Source organism: Melanerpes formicivorus, unplaced genomic scaffold, assembly GCF_026170545.1.
Source record: "Melanerpes formicivorus ecotype bairdi unplaced genomic scaffold, bMelFor1.0.p_v2 SCAF_3, whole genome shotgun sequence".
NCBI classification, from domain to species: Eukaryota; Metazoa; Chordata; class Aves; order Piciformes; family Picidae; genus Melanerpes; species Melanerpes formicivorus.
In genome coordinates, this window is record NW_027142355.1 from 31,931,293 (window position 1) to 31,954,096 (window position 22,804).

Below are 22,804 nucleotides of genomic sequence, written 5' to 3' on the forward strand. Positions count from 1 at the left end.
TGTCATTGGAATGGGCTGCCCAGGGAGGTGGTGGAGTCACCATCCCTGGAGGTGTTCAAGAGAGGATTGGACATGGCACTTGGTGCCGTGGTTTAGTCATGAGGTCTGTGGTGACAGGTTGGACTCGATGATTTTTGAGGTCTTTTCCAACCTTGGTGATACTGTGAACTATGCTTATGTTTAAAAAGATTTCAGGTACTCTGAAACAACAATGGTCTTTTCTTTCACAAACTGGCTGCAAAGTGAAGGGAAAAAAAAAAATAAAAAGAAAAATTTAATCCTAGATTTGGCAAAGAGAAACTCTGTAAAGAAACAGTTTCTGTTTTGTAGAGAGAAATTATTAATGCATGAAGATAAAATAATTGTTTGTTCCATTCTACTCTTTAATTTATGACATGACCTTATTTTTATTAATAATTGAATACATACTTTATAGTGTCAGGATAAATCAGGTTGCATGGACCTCTGGAGGTCATAGAGTCTATATAAAGAGACACAAATATACATAGCATTTTACAACCACACGCAACCACAGAATGATACTGGGTTGGAAGGGACCTCTAGGGACCATCTAGTTCAACCATCCTGCTAAATCAGGGTCAGCCTGAGCAGTTTCTCAGGATCACATCCAGGCAGATTTGGAATCTGCAGAGACTCCATAATACCTCTTGTCAGCCTGTTCCAGTGCTCCAGTACCCTCACAGGATGGAAATTTTTCCTCATTTTCAGATGGAACTGCCTGTGTTGTAGTTTATGCCCCCTGCTTCTTGTCTTGTCACTAGGCACCACTGAAAAGATACCATTTCCCTTAGTATTTAAACACAATTACAAGCAAAACAACCTTCAAGAGAACCTAGAGTATTCATTACATACAATATTCATGTCTACAGCCTCAGGTCATCCCTCTTATGGTCTCAAGGACTAGCAGATCATCTGAGTACATTTCCCGAGCTGAGGAACAAGTGTCTCTCCACTCGATTTAGGAAAGTATTGACACTTAATATTCAAGGAGAATGTACTGTTCTGTGCAAACCTAAAAAAGATTATGCTGATAGCTTTAAATATGGAGTAACAGTTTAAAAGAAGTTGTTATTTGGAGTTCTTCTGAGGCCCTTTCTAAAATGACCAAAGAAGTATATCTTTTGAGCTGACAGGTAAGAGTAAAGCATTCATTTTTAGAGAAAGTGTAAACATGAAAACTGAAGGAGTTGAAAGTGTACAGGAGCTCTTACAGTTTGTGAAATGGATTTTCCAATGTAGAAAATGATGAATTAGGTGGACAAGAAGCTCAACATGAGCTCCCAGTGTGCACTTGCAGCCCACAAAGCCAATCAGATCCTGGGCTGCATCAGGAGAAGTGTGGCCAGCAGGTCAAGGAAGGTGATTCTCCCCCTCTACTCAGCTCTGGTGAGACCCCGCCTGGAGTATTGCGTTCAGTTCTGGAGCCCCTATTACAAGAGGGATATGGAGGTGCTGGAATGGGTCCAGAGAAGGGCCACGAGGATGATCAGAGGGCTGAAGCACCTCTCCTATGAGGACAGACTGAAGGAGTTGGGGTTGTTCAGTCTGGAGAAGAGAAGGCTTCGAGGTGACCTAATTATGGCCTTCTAGTATCTGAAGGGAGCATTCAAGAAGGCTGGGGAAGGACTTCTCAGGATCTCAGGTAGTGATAGGACTAGGGGGAATGGAATGAAGCTGGAGGTGGGGAGATTCAGGCTAGATGTGAGGAGGAGGTTCTTCACCATGAGAGTAGTGAAACCCTGGAATGGGTTGTCCAGGGAGGTGGTTGAGGCCCCGTCCCTGGAGGTGTTTAAGAGCAGGCTGGACGTGGCTCTGTCCAGCCTGATCTAGTGTAGGGTGTCCCTGGCCATGGCAGGGGTGTTGGAACTAGATGATCCTTGTGGTCCCTTCCAACCCTGACTGATACTATGATACTACTATTCTTATCAACTATAAAGTCAGTAAGGAAAAAAAAAAGGCGTAGAGATACCACTCTTTTTCTCCTCAGGAATACAAAACAGTCATAACAATGGTACAGTGTCATTTTGTCCTTTTTTATTTCATCTCCAGCCTAATTATTATAATTTAATCTTATTCTTATCATCATGGTAAAAAAAAAAAAAAATCATATTTCCTCTGCATACGAATGCAAGGAATTATTACCATTACTGTTACATCAGCTGGCTGTAGTACTTTTGTATGGTAACTTCTACAGCAGTCCTGGGAAAACGTTGGGCAAGATTGCACTCAAACAATGTATGAATGCTTTAATCATCTCGTTTGATGAGCATCTGATTAAATTTCAGGAATGGTATTTGCTACTTAGATAATGTGAAAAAATGAATTTTTCACACCAAAAAAATGAAAGAAAACTTAGTTTATGTATGAGAATATGAAGGCAGTTCATCTATTATAATATGAAGGACAATTAGGCCACACCTCGAGTACTGTGTGCAGTTCTGGGCCCCTCAGTTTAGGAAGGATGTTCCAGGACTTGCTGGAACGAGTCCAGAGAAGAGCAACAAAGTTGGTGAGGGGTTTGGAACACAAGCCCTATGAGGAGAGGCTGAGGGAGCTGGGGCTGCTTAGCCTGGAGAAGAGGAGACTCAGGGATGACCTTATCACTCTCTACAACTACCTGAAGGGAGGTTGTAGACAGGCGGATGATGGTCTCTTCTCCCAGGCACCCAGTACCAGAACAAGAGGACACAGTCTCAGGCTGCGCCAGGGGAGGTTCAGGTTGGATGTTAGGAAGAAGTTCTATACAGAAAGAGTGATTGCCCATTGGAATGGGTTGCCCGGGGAGGTGGTGGAGTCGCCGTCATTGAAGGTGTTCAGAAGGAGACTTGACGGGGTGCTTGGTGCCATGGGTTAGCTGTTTGGGTGGGTTGGATTGGTTGATGGGTTGGACACGATGATCTTGAAGGTCTCTTCCAACCTGGTTTGGTTTATTCTAATAAAGGTTTATTCTAATTTTCAATCAGGAAAGAATTTAAAAAAAAAAATAGTTCTTAGAAGGAAAAGGAAGGGAAAGAAGAATGGACTTTAAGACTTTGGCAGGATAAGCCTCTGGTTGTGGAAGCCTTTGAAAATGAGAAGAGGATCTCAGTTATGGAGTAGAAGATAAATGGTCACAATGGCAAAGGTAAGATATCGTCATGTTGAGATACCTCTACAAGTACCTGAAGGGTGGTTGTAGCCAGGAAGGGGTTGGTCTCTTCTCCCAGGCAACCAGCACTAGAACAAGGGGACACAGTCTCAAGCTGCGCCAGGGGAAGTTTAGGCTCGAGGTGAGGAGAAAGTTCTTCACTGAGAGCGTCATTAGTCATTGGAATGGGCTGCCCAGGAAGGTGGTGGAGTCACCATCCCTTGAAGTGTTCAAGCGGAGATTGGACGTGGCACTTGGTGCCATGGTCTAGTCATGAGGTCTGTGGTGACAGGTTGGACTCAATGATCCTTGAGGTCTCTTTCAACCTTGGCGATACTGTGTGATACTGTGCGATCATGTTTATTCTCAGCCATGGAGAAGGCTGCTATTTTTGGCATTACAGAGCAAGTTCGTTAAACACACACTTAGAATCTGTAAGAAATTAGTGTAGATTTTAAAAACAAAAGCCACTATATAGGGGAAGTGTTCAAGTCCCATTAACCATCTCATTTAGTAGAAAGCACTTCTCCAGTGCTTATTTTGATTGCTTTGCATTCTCACCAGAGTTAACATGAAGAACACCAAGAGCTAGCACTTCTGCTGGGCAATGTTGTTACAAATTCGTCAGCAGTTATTTTTCCTTCACAAATGCTTCTTCAATAAAACAAATACCCTGGCTGACGGTGCTTATGACATGAACACACATTTTAAGCTTGCTTTAGTTTGTTTTTCAAGCCCACCCACATGATGTTATTGTTGGCCTCTGTTTTAACTGAAAAATCTGCTGAGACAGAAACACAGGACTGGGATGTCCGAAGTCATTTTGCTTGGAAAACTAGTGTGTTTTCTACAAAAGACAAAGCAGCTGGGTTCTAGGCTACCTCACCTTCTAGGGACAGGCACTGTAACAAGCCTTTAATTATACCTTTTTTACAGGCACAAGTCACAACAAAAAAAAAAAAAAATATATTTTTTTCTGTTCACTTCAGTTTCCATGGTAGACATTCTAGTTGTATTTTATTCAAGCAATGAAAGTGAAAGAAATTACTTCACAGTACATTAATTTAATGTTAAGGGTCTAATGAGAATTGACAAAAGCAAAGAAATTCTAGCTTAAACTGTCATTCCACTCACTTGAAGTGACAACCTACATTAGAACTGTCCTTGTTTTGGTCCTAATTTGTATCTCTAATATTATTTTAACATATTGGCTGCAACTGTGTGATTTCAGGGCAATAAAAGAGGCAGCATTAATGGACATTTAGATAATGAGATACATGGTTAAAATGTCAGGCAGAAAATAAAAGTGCCGTAGTTTCTATTTGCTTGATGGGTTTGATTAGTGATCTGCACGATGCTTTCAAAAAGATGACTGTACTTGGCTGTGAAATTTGCAGATAAACATTTGCCATTAGCTTTGAGAATACCTTAGTGAAAGACTGTTGGGAATTATAAAGATGTTTTATCTTCAGATTGATATTTCCCTTTGACAAGAAGTCTATATGAATTGCACTGGAAGAATATGCATACGACACTGTTTTGAACTGGTATGAGACTATAGCTTTGCCAGTTAGCAGAAAAGTTAATGGCAGCAGTCAGGTTTTCTTTGATGATCAGTCCCAGTTTGCTAGAAATGTTATATCTTAATTGGAAAGTGTAGTAAATATGTGGGAAAAAAAAATGTTGCTAAAAATAAGTATGGAATTTGCAATAAAAATAATTTCTTCTCGAACTTTGCCAACCCAGGATATCTGCCCTTGGCACTTCTTCCCACCCAGACACAGAGCAACACTGAGAAAGAGAATAACACTTGTGAAACCCTGATGCTGACTACAGCTTGTTGGGTGAAAGCTGCTAAAATGATTGATAGCTTGCCCTTTAGACTCGGTAATGGTAATGTCTATTTAAAATGTATGAAGAGTACAGTTCTTTAAATAATGTGTGAGTCCTGCTTCTATTCAAATACTGAATTGACAGCCCTGAAGATGCCAGTTCTGTATTCCCATACTATACCTACAGAACTGGCAACAGCCTGGCTGTCAGTCTGGAAACAGCTCTAAATTCACACACAAAACGCAGTCAGAAAAGACTACACTGATTAGTTGAATTATTCAAACCCCTCTCTGTGTCCTCCACTTCAAACAGTAATAAGCACAGGAAATGTTAGGGCATCAATTAGTTCCTTTTCTAAACAAAAAGCAAAAACAAAACATGGAATTGAAAACATCTAAAGAAAGGTCCCCTAATCAGCTATCTGCAGATCAGCACCGAGGTTAGGGGGTTTTGTATTACCCAAAACACTATTAGAGTTTTGTTTTGTTTAGGGAAGGGGGTGTGAGCTGCTTTTTTCAAATTCCTACAGAACACTGCTTTACCCCTGGAATATCTTCTCTGACAAGTGACATTAGCATTTAAGTGTCTTAAAATAAAAATAGCACAGAATTTTACAGATTTCTGAAACTGATGCAATCATCTGTCAGTAAAGTCACAGTATGCTTTAGCTGAAAGTACCTTAACATCTCTTCTGTCATTCTCTATGGTTCCTTCTGTAGCTAGAATCCCCTTTTCTGAAGCTGAAGACCCTTGCCAGATCTCAGAAACATCGCTATTCCAAATAAGTGCATGCAAACTACACAGACTGGATAGGCAAGTCATTGTCTTGAGGGAAAGACAGTTTCACTCATACCGCAAGAGCAGACAACTTACTACAGAATCTAATACATGGTTTGAAAAGTAGCCTGCATTAGGAATAGTGTGGCCAGCAGGAACAGGGAGGTCATAGTGCCCCTGTACTCTGCTTTGGTTAGGCTGCACCTTGAGTACTGTGTCCAGTTCTGGGCCCCTCAGTTTAAGAAGGACATCAAAACACTTGAGCGTGTCCAGAGAAGGGCAACAAGGCTGGGGAGAGGCCTTGAACACAAGCCCTATGAGGAGAGGCTGAGGGAGCTGGGATTGTTTAGCCTGGAGAAGAGGAGGCTCAGGGGTGACCTCATTGCCCTCTACAACTACCTGAAAGGTGGTTGTAGCCAGGAAGGGGTTGGCCTCTTCTCCCAGGCAACCAGCACCAGAGCAAGGGGACACAGTCTCAAGCTGTGCCAGGGGAGGTTTAGACTCGAGGTGAGGAGGAAGTTCTTCACCAAGCGAGTCATTCGTCATTGGAACGGGTTGCCCAGGGAGGTGGTGGAGTCATCGACCCTGGAGGCGTTCAAGGGGAGATTGGACGTGGCACTTGGTGCTATGGTCATGGGGTGTGTGTTGATAGGTTGGACTCGATGATCCTCGAGGTCCTTTCCAACCTAAGTGATACTGTGATACTGTGATACTGTGAATTCATATTCCAACACATTTATGTTTCAAGTAGAAGAAAAAAAAATCCACTAAGGTGTTTAGAACACATTTGTTTTAAATTGCATTAATCAATGAAAATGAAATGTTGGGATGAATGATGTTCAGGTATGTTGGTAATAATGCATAGAAATGCATAGCTAAACATAGGCTTTAGCTATATTTGTATGGAAATTGCTGCTTAAAATATACTCTGCCTTCCCTCTAGTCCACTACTGTTATAAACTCTAATAATGAATTTTCTCCAGGGGAAAAAACAACATTTATTTCTAAAGCAAATTGCCTTTTCTTGTGGTAGAGCAATTAACATTTTTAATACTGGCTGTATTCAGTTCATACTTTGAATACATTTAGTTGGATATTGCTTTGTAATGCTAAGCTTTATTGGTGTTTGGTTGTTGTGGTGTAGTGTTTTTTTTTTTTCAGAAACAATGGAAAGTGTCTCTACCTATTATGTAGTTTTAGATATATTTATGACATGCTTATTGAATTTACCATTTACATCGTTGTTTTTCTTTTAAAACAACCTACACAATATTTTTCTATTAAAAGTTAAAAAGACAGGGAAAAATAGTGCCTTGCAATCCTATTGCTAAACCAGTTGTTTTGACAATTTTGAACCAAATAAAATAAAATATCAAATCAATGACTTTGCTTTCTCCCTCATGCCTACAGTTCTCCACAAATTAATAAACTAACAAACAATCACAAAACCCCACACTATTCCATAACTGATATTAGTTCATTATAAAGGATCAGCAATTATATTCCTGAGCAGCAGTGTCTAAGACTTGTATGTGGAAGACACTCTCTACTCAAGCACCATGCATGACAGTATCTGCTTGTCAGGGAGGCAGCCTCCACTAGATCCTGCAAGTCAGTCACCTCTGACATCATTTTGTTTTGTGATTACTGCTTGCTTGCTCTTCCTCTTTGCCTTTTTTTCCAGCCTGTGTGCTATACCTTAGGTCACATGCCTGGTTCTCAGGATGGAAAACAAATGAATGAACAAACAAACAAAACAACAACAACAACAACAGAAATAGAAGGGAAGGAACATGTCTTTAGCCGCCTAGAGGATGGCTAATCATAGGCTCAGGGCTGCCCTGGAGGGGTTTCCATCTGGTTTATTAGAAGTCCATAACATAAAGCTGTTATGTATCATTCACAAGGTTTATACCATGTTCTCTGCTGCCCTTCAAGATTTCCCAAGGCCAAGGGATTCACAGCTGCATTCCAGTCTCTACAGGCTCCTAAAAGGACATCTGCTGCTGACAGAGACTGATTAATCAGCCTGAGGACACAAAACCCCCAATAGTTCTCAGTAAATCACAATATCTCCAACACCCACCAAGGTATCCTGCTACCTCGGTAACCTCCAGTCAGAGGAATGAATTTTTCTCCTACTACTTACTCAGATTCAAGGTGTCTTTCCCTCATTTCGTTTCCTTCCCCACACTCACAGCTTGCAGAGCTAGTTCCTAGTATAGCAATAAACTCCAGATACATACTTCTGCAGAACTGAGAGGTTAAAGAGCAGGTTGTTTGGCATCTTCCTTGTTTTCAGAGGATAATTACAACAGGCTCCCATTTAAGTTACAGCTGCTGCAGAGTTTGATAGACTTTAATAGCAGTCTAATACTTCAAACCTCATGCACCTTATAGACTTCATGTCCAGCCTTCCAGACCCAAATGTTATGAAGTGGCTCTGTTCAAGCAGGTGAAAGAAACCTCTAAAGTCAGCCAGATGAATTATGGGCTGAAGGTGCCACTTTTGGCATTATTGCCTGTGAAGGCAGTTATATGTAGCTAGTGCAAAGTTACCTTCCTTGGTTCAGAAAAGTTGAATCTATAATGTGCTTGTAGCCTTTTTAACAAGACCAGTGATTAAAGTACGTTCAAACCATATGTGACCCTTTGGACTCATGCTGGGTCTAGTGTACTAGAGCTAGCCAGGTTGAAGTTAAGTGTCTTTATTCAGATGAAGCAGCATGATGTGGAGAGTTTAACTGAGATAGTATACCTGTGAAGACTGGGAAGAGACACAGCCAAGCAGCTAATCCAAATTGTCCAGGGGGATGTTCTGTACTATATATTGTCATGCTCAGCATTAAAAAGAAAGATGAAGGATAGTGGTGATGGTTTCACAGCTCAGTTCAGCTCCTCTGCTGCATGCTCTTTGAAGCTGAACCAAGAAGCTCAGTTTATATTTTAGTTTGTCAAAATATGATATGAAAAGTCAGTTTAAATACCCAAACCACAAAGGCTGAATGTTACTTATGCAGTACAAATTGATATTATAACTCTGTCTTCATAGGAAAGTCCTGAAATTAAGACCTACACTTGCTACATCATTTTAGTCAGATCACTGTTCTGGGATACTACATAATAGGAACAGGATTTTTCTTCTTACATTTTGATGTGAAGTGATATTACATGAAAGCAAAGGAAGGGGAAAATGTTGATGTCTCTTTGATGATTTTGGCATCTCAAATTTAACCTGTATAGTTGTGATTTAGGTGTTGAGATTTAAATCAGTGGTGGTACATTTCCAAGGACTATAGTACTGAGCACAGTGTTCATATCATGAATATTGTTTTTAAAACACATTGGTATTTCATATCAATGCACCTCACTAAGAAGCTAATCTTTTATATTTGTTGGAGTCCCTGAAGGGCCACCAAATTCCACCAGGCTCCCCAGTTCAAGAGACTGGGAACTGCTGGAGAGAGTCCAACAAGGAGTCACAAGAATGATTAGGGGACTTGAGCATCTCTCCTATGAAGAGAGACTGAGAAACCTGGGGCTGTTTAGTCTTCAGAAGAGAGGACTGAGAGGGAATCTGATCAGCGTCTATAAGTATCTGAGGAGTGGGTGTCAAGTTAAGGGGGCCAATCTCTTTTCAGTGGTGTACAGTAATATGACAAGGAATAATGGATACAAACTTGAACATAGAAGGTTTCACCTCAACCTGACGAGAAAAGTCTGTAAGTAAAGGTGACAGATTACTGTCCAGGGAGGTTGTGGAGTCTCCTTCTCTGGAGACTTTCAAAATCCACCTGGATGCATTCCTGTGTGGACTACTCTAAGTAAACCTGCTTTTGGCAGAGGGGTTGGACTCAATGATCTTTGGGGGTCCCTTCCAACCTCTAACATTCTGTGATTGTTTGATAAGGACACCAACTATAGTTCAACATGCAAACAAACTGGACACCATGTTTTCAGTTTTGGCAGGTGCTTATTAGCAAGCAAGTAGAGTTGTTAATCTACCTAATAGCAAAAATGACATTTTCACATTAGTTGGATCCAAATAAAATTCTGGCTTGTAGAGTAAGACAGGAATTTACCTAGAAAGAAGTTAGTCACTGTGAAAGTTTAACTTGCCCTCCAGTAAATATCCAGAAGCATAACAGGTGAAAAATCATTAGAGTAATAAGATTTCAGTGTCATAATTGAAAACAGATACAATAATATCTAATACTAGCCAAGCAGATCTTTGTTATGTTTGTGTGATAACTTGTCTTGTTCCAGTAACAATTAGACTCATGTGTGAGTGGGTCCCTCAGTTGCATGCCATCTGTGTTTCCATCCTTGACTAGTAACTTGAAAATCCTAGCTCATGCTGTGATATCATTTTAACATATAAAATCTTATCTATTTTCTCTTTAAGTGCATCTGCTTATCTCTTTAACCTGTCAACTCTGACAATAAATTTGTCTGGTTTTATCTCCACTATGTTTATTGTGCTGAAACTAAAGTGCATCAGCTAGACCTGATAAGAATCCTACAGTTACTTTATCATTACTTATTTTCCCAAATCGATTAGAAATAAATTATAAATGCTAGTTACAAAGCAAGTTTTACTGCACAGAAGGACAGACTTTTACAACACCTAGGGCACTTTTCCTTGAATTAAACCAAAAGCAGAACGTAGTAAAGTTAGCAGTGAGCTAAGTTTTAATTTCCCTGCAAACCAAGGCTCAATCAAAATGGGTTGCAATTCAATGATTAAACTCAAAGTTTACTTGAAACACCTGTTTGTGATGATAATTGTTGAGCTCAACACTTTGAGAAATGGTATATATTTCAAATCACAACACTGCATGGCTGTAGGAAGAAAGCCAGATTAATTTGCTACAGCAAGGTTTCTGTAGAATCAGAATTTCATTCTGTAAGGAGCACCCATAAAGCACTAAGCCATAGGAGGATTTCCACAGAAAAATTAAACCCCTTGGGTGTTGAACTGTCAGTGCCTGAGGTGAAGAAATATGATCTTCCAGGAAGGCTCCCTGGAAACAAGGGTCTATGGGAAAAAAAAAAAAGTACTGGTCTGGATATTCTGCTGCAATACCCATGGTGCACATGAACACCACTCTTGGGATTCATCAGATGAAAAACCTTTTAGATTAAGTCACTCTGAAGATGTTCACTTTAGGATATGTCTACAAATCCCATTCCACAGAATAGCCTTGAGGTTTCTTTGCATGAACCTTAAGTAATTCTAGATCATTAAGCAAAATGGGTTGCTAGCCTCTCCATTTTGCTGTTTCAGGAGTTTGCCTGTTAGCAAAGTTTAGCAGTTCTTTCTTGTATGCTGACATAACAGCTTTAGATTAGCTCGTTTCATTTCTTTTTCATATATTTGATATATTCTTTGGAGAAAGATAAATGTCCACTGCATTTCAGCAAAAAGAGTAAAAATTTCAAGCTATCCTAAGCAAGAATCTTTCCTACACCAGACGTGTATGCAGACTCTAGGCAGTTTTTTGTATTCTCAGCCTTGTGTAGTCATTCAGAAAATTCTACCTTTAACGTTTGTGAAATGAAGGCTTCAAAACCTGTTTATAAGATATATTCAGGAGAAATACACAGACTCATAATCTTATTACCTGAATACACAACCCAGCACTAGTCTGGAAATCTGCAGCTATCTTTCAAGAAGACAGATACTTCAATGATTCCCTCAGATATTTTTGAGATTTCTGCTTTTTTTCCCCACTTTAGAAGTACTTTCTTTCACTTCCTACTTCAAAGCAGAAACTGTAGAAGAAGGATCTTGCTGCTACTGGAGAAAACCTATCCTATGAGCTTAATTTCTTTATGAATGGAGAAAGTTTATGGATGGAGTTGCTGGAACATGTCCAGAGAAGGGCAGCAAGTTTAAGAAGGACATCGAAACACTTGAGCATGTCCAGAGAAGGGCAACAAGGCTGGTGAGAGGCCTTGAGCACAAGCCCTATGAGGAGAGACTGAGGGAGCTGGGGTTCCTTGGCCTGGAGAAGAGGAAGCTCAAAGGAGACCTTATTGCTGGCTACAGGTACCTGAAGGGAGGTTGTAGCCAGGTGAGATTGGTCTCTTCTCCCAGGCAACCAGCACCAGAACAAGAGGACACAGCCTCAAGCTGTGCCAGGGGAGGTTTAGGCTGGATGTTAGGAAGAAGTTCTTCATAAAAAGAGTGATTGGCCATTGGAATGGTCTGCCCAGGGAGGTGGTGGAGTCACCATCACTGGAGGTGTTTAAGAAAAGACTGGATGGGATGCTTGGTGCCATGATTTAGTTGATTAGATAGTGTTGGGTGATAGGTTGGACTCGATGATCTCAAAGATCTTTTCCAACCTGGTTAATTTTATTCTATTCTAAAGTGAAGTACCCTCTCTTAACGATTCATCTGCCAGTCAGGTACTACGAGTTGACTCTCCAGACAGAGAGACAAAAGTGTCAAAGAAGGAGCTTTATCCAAGTGAAATCATGTGTTTAAGGCAAAGCAAGACACAGAAACAGAGCAAATGACAGGACCTGCGGTGGTAGCGGAAACTGTTTCAAAAGGATGCTTGCAGACAAGGGAGGAGCACAAGCATCTGAGTAGTCTCATCTACTTAAGACACACAAGGACCTGCACAAAACACTTTCTCTGTCCTGTGTTTCCAAGTGTTCCCTCCTTGCATCGCTGTGGAGAAAAGGAAACCTTAGGTAGAGTCCTTTACCCCAAGTCACATTACGAGGAAAGTCTTTTTCCTAAAAAGCAATATAAAGATGTATCAATCTAATGATATTTTTTAATGATAAATCTCTGACTCATCCTGCAAGAAGACCAAGAACATCATCTGAAACCACATGCTCACCTGAACTAGTGTTTTGTGTCTGACAACAGAATAGCAAATGCCTCAGAAACCATATGAAACAAGGTGCATACAATATAAGGGGTACTTCCCTAGACTACTTTCCCAGATGCCAGCAAAATACAGTCTGCTCATAGTAGGCTGATAATATTGGTCCGGGTATGCAGGAACTGCAAACAGTGTCTCAGCCTCAGGAAAGAGTTGTAAGCACAGAAAAACTATGGCTTTCATATTTAAGGACCTTCAAAGAAAACCGACATCATTAGCACAGCAAGGAGGGAAACATCATCTGACTGCAGGAGCAGGAGACTGAAATTATACGTAGGCTGAGGAAAATACACCCTTGACTCATGAGATGGAATAAAGGACTAACAGATTGAATATTTGCAGGAAAAGTGTTTGCCACACCACAATGAGAAGATTAGGTGGAACAGAGGTGACAGTTTCATCATTTCATAAGCATTTGGTGAGAACTTTGTTAAACCTTACCTCCTCCTGAGCTGCAAGATAAGAGTCTGAACAATCTTGAAGGGCGATCTTGGAAGTCGGAGGAGTTGGATAATGCCTGATTAGGAAGTGCTCTATGAAATTGATAGGCATATGCATAATTTCATGCAATATATGAAAACATACAAGACTAAAGGAACTGAGCTATATCCTGAGTTTCAATTTCAAACAGTTACAAAGTTTTCTCGACATTTGGGTTCAGATTTCAGTTCTGATCTGATTTCTAAAATGCAGATTAGAAACTATTCAGTCAAGCATTTAAAATCTTCTAATTATATCTTCCCTTAAAACTACAGAACTACTGAATTTGACTGGGCACAATTCCAACAAAAAAGTTATGTAGAAATCAAAGTTTCGTTAAAAAACATTCCAACTGTGAAGTCACATTACACAGAAGTAGGACATTATCTTCCAAGAATAATTAAGATATCACAGAAGAAATACAGGAACTGTAGCTAATGAAAAAAATGCAAATGTGGTGCATTGCCTGTTAGTATTAAGTGTTACATTGAATAATGCTCCCTAGATGTGTTCTGCAAATTTGGCAGGCATTAGAATTTGCTTGCAATGGCAATAGAGAAAAATTAGTTCTTAATTGTAATACCTTTGGCTAGGAGGGCTAAGCAACTATGCAACTATCAAACATCTTGTGAAGGTTGTTAATGAAGCATAAATACCCTCAATCTTATTATATTTGATTGTTCCTGCTCATGAAAGTGTAAATGTTTTTGTGTGTGTGAATAATCCACATAATGTTTCCTGAATGTTCCTCCTAAAGCAATGGGGTTTAAGTGGTTACACCACATGACTCACCAAAACTCAGTAGATAAGGAAACTCTGAATGTTCCTTTTTCACAAATATACAGACCAATGCAAATACTGGCACTGGAACTGGAAAAGTACTAAAGTGAAACACTGTAATGGGTTGCCCAGAGACCAAGTGGTTAATAATAATAATAATAATAATAATAATAATAATAATAATAATAATAATAATAATAATAATAATAATAAAACAGGTTGAAAGAGACCTTCAAGATCATCATGTCCAACCTATCAACCAATCCAACCCACCTAAACAGCTAAACCATGGCACCAAGCACCCCATCAAGTCTCCTCCTGAACACCTCCAATGATGGTGACTCCACCACCAATGGGCAATCACTCTCTCTGTATAGAACTTCTTCCTAACATCCAACCTAAACCTCCCCTGGCACAGCCTGAGACTGTGTCCTCTTGTTCTGGTACTGGGTGCCTGGGAGAAGAGATGCACATCCGCCTGCCTACAACTTCCCTTCAGGTAGTTGTAGAGAGCAATAAGGCCACCCCGAGTCTCCTCCTCTCCAGGCTAAGCAACCCCAGCTCCCTCAGTCTCTCCTCATAGGGCTTGTGTTCCAAACCCCTTACCCATCCCTGGAAATATTCAAGATGGGACTGGCTGGGGCTCTGAGCAACCTGATTTATTTCAGGATGTCCCTGCTCATTGCAGATAAGTTTGGACTAGATGACTTTTAAAGGTTTCTTCAAACCCAGACTATTCTATAATATTTGTGACATGGTTTTCTTATCTATACTAGAGGGTTCAGCCTTGGGACAGCTAATGGTTTTCACAAAGTTAACTGAAGGATTGATCTGAGATGGCTTTGTAAACAGGATTTCATGATGTATAATTTATTGAAGAACTTTCTCTCCTCACATCAGTCTAAAATTTTAAATTAGGGAATTACCATTCTGCCTACATAAAAAAATAAATAAATCTGTCCTGGATTTCTTAATATACAGGAATTTAACCTTTCTCCTTAGCCTTGTGCTTCAGCTGTGAATTTTTAATTTTCAATTTATAGTCTCTGTTTGACACTGCCAAAAAAAAGAGGGGGGGGGAGAGGTTGGGAGGGTGGGAAATGACTGCTGTGCACATGAATCAACAGCACAGAAACAATAAAAGAAATAAGTACTGGAAACCAAACTAAAAAGCTATGAAAGCATTGTATAATTTTATTTAATCTTACTTAAGTGCCAAACTCTGTAAAATTGTTTTTTTTTGGGGGGGAGGGGGACATGGAAAATACAGACAAAGAAATTCAGTTGTATCTGCCCACCCAGAAGAAATGCCACTACTTTTAATTCATCAAAAAATTTCATTGAAGTTAACTAATTACACGTGTTCTGTTTCAATGAACAGTGTTTATGGATCATTTGGGAAGTAAAAATATTCCTAATCTGTGAATTCACTCTCCAGAAGAGTCATTTATATGCTGCATGTGTTTTCCGACATCCTCATAGCCATAGCTGTAATTTACTATCGCAGGTGTAATTTGCATTATCTTTTTTTTTGCTGGTTGATGAACATGAGCCTGCAGTGTGCCCAGGCGGCCAGGAGGGCCAATGGCATCCTGGCCTGCATTAAGAACAGTGTGGCCAGCAGGAGCAGGGAGGTCATTCTGCCCCTGTACACTGCACTGGTTAGGCCACACCTCGAGTACTGTGTCCAGTTCTGGGCCCCTCAGTTTAGGAAGGATGTTGACTTGCTGGAACGAGTCCAGAGAAGGGCAACGAAGTTAGTGAGGGGCTTGGAACACAAGCCCTATGAGGAGAGACTGAGGGAGCTGGGGCTGCTTAGCCTGGAGAGGAGGAGACTCAGGGGTGACCTTATTGCTCTCTACAACTACCTGAAGGGGGGTTGTAAACAGGCAGAGGTTGGTCTCTTCTCCCAGGCAGCCAGCACCAGAACAAGAGGACACAGTCTCAGGCTGCGCCAGGGGAAGTTCAGGCTGGAGGTCAGGAGGAAGTTTTACACAGAGAGAGTGATTGCCCATTGGAATGGACTGCCCAGGGAGGTGGTGGAGTCACCATCACTGGAGGTGTTCAGGAGGAGACTTGACAGGGTGCTTGGTTACATGGGTTAGTTGATTAGGTGGTGTTGGGTGATAGGTTGGATGCGATGATCTTGAAGGTCTCTTCCAACCTGGTTTATTCTATTCTATTCTATTCTATTCTACTTTATTCTACTTTACATATATTTATACTGGATTTACTATTTAAAAGACACTGTGGCCTGCACATATGCCAAAGAAAAATGGACTGCAGAGTTGAAGTGGTTAGACGAAGATAGGATGCGTAGCAGAGAAGACTGCAAATACAGCAAGTCACATACAGGGCTAATTTAAATTTTTCAGAAATGGTATGCCTGCCATGATGTCCAGGCCCTGTCAGGATGCAGCGAGTTGCATTCTTTTCTCTCACTGTTATGTTGGTCAAGAATTGGTTCCATGAAAGTGTACTAGAAGTTGTATATGAGCATACATAAAAAGAGGGTTTATAAGCCTCCCTTAGTTAGTGGGGTTTTTTGAGAGAGAATATACCTGTGTTGTGGAAATTTTCTGGAGAATCATGCTTGCTGGACAAGCTTGTGGACAAGCTTGTCTGGGCTTGGTAGCATGAGGCCACACTGCAAAATGTTCCCTATGTGACTGGGATAGTGGTGGTGGCAGAAATGATCCTTTAAAAAGGAAAAGCAGTTGGTGCTCTGAGTACAAGAGATCACAGAATTGTAACATGGTAGGGATTGGAATGGACCTCCAGAGATCACTGTGTCCAACCTTCCTGCAAATCAGGACCGCTTCAGGCAGGTCACAGACACGCATCCAGCCAGGTTGTGAAGACCTCCAGAGAAGGAGAATCCACAACCTCGCTGGTCAGCCTGTTTCAACGCTCCTTCATCCTTACAGTAGATGTTTTTTCTCAGGTTGTGGTGGAACTTGCTGTGGTTGAGTTTACATCCATTGTCCCTTGTCCTGTCTTTGGGAACCACTGAAAAGAGACTAGCTTCATCCTCCTGACAATCACCTTTCAGATATTTGTAGACATTGACAAGTTCTCTCTCAGTCTTCTCCAAACTAAACAGCCCCAGGTCTCTCTTCCACACCCTCTTGAACTGGGTAGCCCAGAACTGTGCACAGTATTCCAGTTGTCATCTAACTAGGGCTGAGTAGAGGGAGGGGAGAACTTGCTGGAAACACTCTTCTTAATGCATCCCAAGTATACTATTTACTCTGATTGATTTCAGTATAGTAAACTCTAATTTCCTTTGATCTTACAGACTGTTCAGTATTATGAATTATGTCAGTGTTGATAAAAATTCACCATCTTCCTAGACTCCAGGGAGTTAGGATTTCCCCTAAGAATACAGATTTCTTCTTAAAAAACCCTATTGTTCAAAGGCCAGAAATCCTCAGATGTGTAGGGCATTCACCTTCCTTTGTCTGCAAAGTGGCAAGTCCTGAGATGGAAATCCAGATCTCAGACCCCTTTCTCATGAGCAAACACAATAGATGGAAGACCCCAAACTGTTTTCTGTTCCAGCTTATAAAAGAAAGAAATGTTGCCAAGTTCAGGAATGCAAATCCACAGCCTTTTGTGAAGTAATGAAAACTTACTTTCAAGATGATCAAACCAGTCTGGTGTGGCCTGATACAAGTTGATATTAAGGTTTCTTCAGGTTTGCTTTTCCCTTCCTCCATTAGCATAAAATATGTACAAGTTAACAAAACACTCTAAAAGCACTTGCAAGCAACTTTCTCATTCCAGATAGTGTTCGTACTTCCGTGACCCTCAGGGTCATTTATCTCTCTCCTCCAGTTCTCCATAAGTCCTCCAGAGTTAATGTATTTATCATTCATTTCTATTCCTTTTCAACTTATTATACCATTAAAAAAAACAAACTAATAAATTCAGTATTCTCAAAACCTGTGATTAAAGTGTTGAATCAATTGGGAAAAACAAAACAAACACAAACAAATCCCAAGATATAATTAGTGCTAAATGTCCTTTGGTCACTTATGTTATAGACACACATAGCCTGACCTGATGTTTGCTGGAATACAATGAAACTATGAAACTATGAATTTGATAAAGGTTCTGAAGGCCATGAAAATCAATTTGATTCCTGAAATTAGATCATAGTATCATAGTATCATTCAGGGTTGGAAGGGACCACAAGGATCATCTAGTTCCAACCCCCCTGCCATGGACAGGGACACCCCACACTACATCAGGTTGGCCAGAGCCTCATCCAGCCTGCTCTTAAACACCTCCAGGGACGGGGCCTCGACCACCTCCCTGGACAACCCATTCCAGGGTTTCACCACTCTCATGGTGAAGAACCTTCTCCTCACATCTAGCCTGAATCTCCCCACCTCCAGCTTCATTCCATTCCCCCTAGTCCTATCACTACTACCATCATTGTAGCTTAAAGTGCACTTCGGAAGACCTTTTGACTCAGTTAATATTTTTCCCCCAAGAAGGCAGAAACAAATTTAGATAAACCTCAAAATCCAGACAGGGTGGCAGAAAACTCTCACTTAGTCTTGAGGAAGTCATTAATCTCATATATTAATTTGCCACCCAGTATGGTGCTGTTATACTCGACTGTCGTACAAATGGAAGTGTGAGCTTCAAAGAAGTTAAGCATACATGCATGGCAATTACAGACAGAGCTATGACAATTGTGGGTTTGTTTCTGATCTGCAGTGAGCCCACAGTATTCAGTATCCCTTAAATATTTCTATGCAGTGTGATGTTCTAATGGTTCTGGAGGGAAAATGAAAAAAATCAGAGGAATGAAAAGGAAATTGAAAGGAAAGGATGTGCCAAAGAGAAAAGGCATACAAGATGATAGAAAAAGCCCTTTTCGTCTTGCTCAAACTGTAATGTCAAATGCACTGTTTCTAAGGCTTCTAGGTCCTCCTGCTGTTTCTGATTCTCATATTCCTAAAAGTCTAGGTTGTAATGAAAAAATATGTAAAACTTTTCACAATATAACAAGCACCAAAAGATATAAAATACTTAAGTTCATTTTAATCTGGTCATTATATAAGTGTGCAGATAGTTCATCAGGGAAGTATATTAGATCATACAGCAGCTGAACAAAATCAATCCTTGTTCCCCTAATGGGGGATACAGTTTTCTAAAAATCACAAACTACTGCTACCTATTTCTTAGCAACTGCTATAAACCCTAGCAACTGCAAGATTATTTTGTATTATTATTTTATTTTTAACTGCCTTGAAAGAGTAGATTCTTATCTACAACTGCATAAAGAAATCAGAAGCCTTTAGAGTTTCCGAAGATGGTCTTTCTCAGCTCTGTTGTATGGAGCTGTATTTTGTCTGGGTAACTAGATATGTCTGCTCTATACCATACCGCTACAGTACATCACTGTAAACCAGAAGCACTTCAGCAGTTCAAGGGGGTATTAAAAAAGGATTTATGTTTGAAATCATATCGTGGACTGCTTCGACAGAACAAGAGGACACAGTCTTAAGCTGCACCAGCAGAAGTTTAGGCTCGAGGTGAGGAGAAAGTTCTTCACAGAGAGAGCTGTTAGCCATTGGAATGTGCTGCCCAGAGAGGTGGTGGAGTCATCATCCCTGGAGGCGTTCAAGAGGGGACATTCTTGGTGCCATGGTTTAGTAGTCATGAGGTCTTGGGTGACAGGTTGGACTTGATGATCTTTGAGGTCTTTTCCAACTTTATTGATTCTATGAAAGAAGCATGGCCAGCAGGTTAAGAGAGGTGGTCTGCCACTCTGCTCTGGTAAGACCTCACCTGGAGTACTATGTCCAGCTCTGGGGTCCCCAACACAAGAGAGATATGGGCCTGCTGGAGCAGGTCTAGAGGAGGACCACAAAAGTGATCAGTGGGCTGGAGCACCTCTCCTATTAAGACAGGATGAAAGAATTAGGGCTGTTCAGCCTGGAGGGGACCTACAGGAAGGCTGGAGAAGGACTGTTCTAAATAACTTGTAGTGATAGGATGAGGGGCAATGGTTTTAAACTGGAGAAGGATACATTTAGATTAGACATAAGGAGGAATTTCTTAATAGTGAGAGTGGTAAAATACTGGAATAGGTTGCCCAGAGATGTGGTTGAGGCCCTGTGTCTGGAGAGATTCAAGATCAGAATCTATGTGGCCCTGGGCAAGCTGATCTAGTTGGAAGTGTCCCTACTGACTGTGGTGGGGTTGAACAAGATGACCTCTGAGGGTCCCTTCCAACCTGAACACATGAATCTGTGAAGTTCTGTATGTGCAAATCCCTACAAAGAAGAGATTCCTGCCTGTCCCTCATGGCAGCCCAGACAAGCTCCTGGGCAGATACAGCCCTTCTTGTTTCAACAGCTAACAGACATATTGAAGCCCTAGCTGGGTTTAACAAATGTGATGTTTTTTAAAGTAGGGATAACTGAGTAAGATAAAGGATACTCTCCCAAGCCAGGAGATACAGCCCCAGACACAGAGTGATACAGCCACAAGGAGAGCTGCACAGCATCTTCACTGCTTGGATGTCTAGTTGGACATAGTCAGATAAGAAGGGTACTTTGGGAAATAAGCTGTATCTTTTCTTGAAGTTGTTCTTATCCTGAAATTGCCAGAATTTTAGCACAGAAACTTTCATAGTTTCTCACAAGACAGTAAACTGAGTGGAAACAATATTTGTTATCATCAATGATGATGGACAGCTACAAAACAGAGAGTACTAAAATATAGTCCTATGCTCTTGGGTGCTGTACAGAGGCTGGGTTTGAATGTGACCTTCACATAAGCCATAAAGATTTCAGGTTTTGGTTTATAACCTCTGGTTTAGCTCATTTCTAAATTAATTATTTTCTATGTAAACCTGTGACTGGTTGACGTTGTCCCCTTAAGAAAGGGAATATGGTGGACGGAAGTTGGTAAACGGAAAGAATAATCTAAACTAATTTCATTGGTAAAGTGGGAGGAAGCACCTTCTGAACTGGGAGTGCAGGAGATATCCTGGGCACTCCGGCACTTCTATCTTGCTTCCGCCTCTCCACAGTGCAGCAGCTCTGTCTGTGCTGGGCTTTCTGCCAAGGCTTCGGCCTTGAGAACTGATAAAGGCCTGTATTAACTCCTTTCCAATTAATACAAACTGCTTCTAACTTTTTTTCTCTTTTTCTCTCTTCCCTAACCTACTCTGGGGAATAGGGGGGAGAGAGGGGAGAGCGGAGGTGGGGAGAGCGGAGGTGGGGAACCCCCTCTGCCGAGGGGGGATCTTTCATTTCTGTGTTACTTTATTGTATATCTTTGTATATATTGTAAATTTGTAAATATTCCCCTGCATACCCTACATTGCTTTGTAAATATAAAGCTCCACTGCTTTGCTAATTCAGCTTGTGAGTTTTTTTTTTCCCTTTCCCTTCAATTTTTCTTTCCCCTTACTTACAGGGGGGAGGGAAGAGGCTTCTTGGCCTTACCCTTCCAACCCTCGACAAAACCATATTAACTCAGCAGATTAAACTGAAGGAATGCAAAAAGAGGAGTTTGGTACAGGGATAAGTGAATCTGTTGACTGGATGAGTACACCTTAAGAATGGGGATGAATTCTGAGAGTGTTCTGAGGGCTAAAACAGAGAAAAACTGAAAAAAGTTTCCTCTAAAAGTACCCAATTTCACACAAAGTATACATACCTTTTTATGTCTTAACCACTGCATGCAATGAAGCAACATGTTCCCTAGCTCTCCAATATTTGTCCTTTCTTTCGATTGTAAAGTCAAGATTGTTAAAAGGTTTTCCTAATTTTTGCCATTTTTTGTCATTCATATGCAAATACTCAATTAAGGAATTCTAGTCAGTGCTACAGCCTAGGAAGGACCTAGAGGAGTTTTCTCATTAATTTATTCTACCTAGCATTTCAAGATTAAATAATCAGTATGAAAGTCCCTCAAAATCATCTTACCGTGTTTGCTTTTCCTGATTTTTCTATTAGAGATGTATCTGCATTTTATTAATTCTGATCTGGTTGAATTAGTTCTGTGTTATAAGATGTCTAGGAAAAAAACCTTACTGAAAAACATCCAGTTTATGCTTTCTATTTTTAATTCAATCTGCTTAAAATATTCAGACCTCTCAAATGTTCACTTTCAGTCCTTGTTTTGAAAAACTTTTGTTCTTTATACTTTTGTACCTAACTGTGCACTATTCCATCTATATATCTATCTACAAAAATACATATAAATAAGAAAGCAATGCTTGAGCCAAAAACCTCCATAGGGCACACCAAAACCCATCTATACTAGATAGATATTGGTAGAATATGCACCTAAGTACAAGGGTCTGACTCTCTTTGTTTTTCCCCCCCACAAGACAGTTTGTCATTAGGTCAAGGCTATAAACTGACTGAAAGGAGCAAAAAAAAGATAACACTTGAAAGATATATAAATAAGAGAGAATAATAGATCATGACAATTTTATTATGCTTTTTGAAAAGTCTTTTCATACCTACAGAAAAAGAATTGAGAATTTATTGTCTATTAACTCAGAAAAGATGACTTTGGGTCTCATAGTCTAGCATTACTGCAATATTTTGTAAAGCTTCAGAAAAGAAAGCTACACCTTGAAATATAATGAATAGTTTCACTATTGCAAAATCACTGCTATCACAAAGAATGGGTCAATGAGTTTAACTCGGAATGTATTTGTTTCCCCTAACAAAACAGCATCAGATATGGATGTTTTGTCTCATCTTCATTAATTCCAGGAAGAGAAGCACTGGCAAATTTGAAGGAATCATGAGAAGAAGGGAGATTTTGAATAGCCTTATAAGCAGATGACGTTTTGCTGTCTGTCTCTAATCCTATTTTGTCTGTCTTTGCTGAAACTCTTTGA

The 22,804-nt window shown here is 40.4% G+C and overlaps 1 long non-coding RNA gene across 1 annotated transcript in view; it reads right to left on the reverse strand.

Moving 5' to 3' along the window:
- Window positions 1–22,804, reverse strand: part of LOC137454550 (uncharacterized) — a 259,476-nt gene that overhangs the window by 22,405 nt on the left and 214,267 nt on the right. The window lies entirely within an intron of this gene.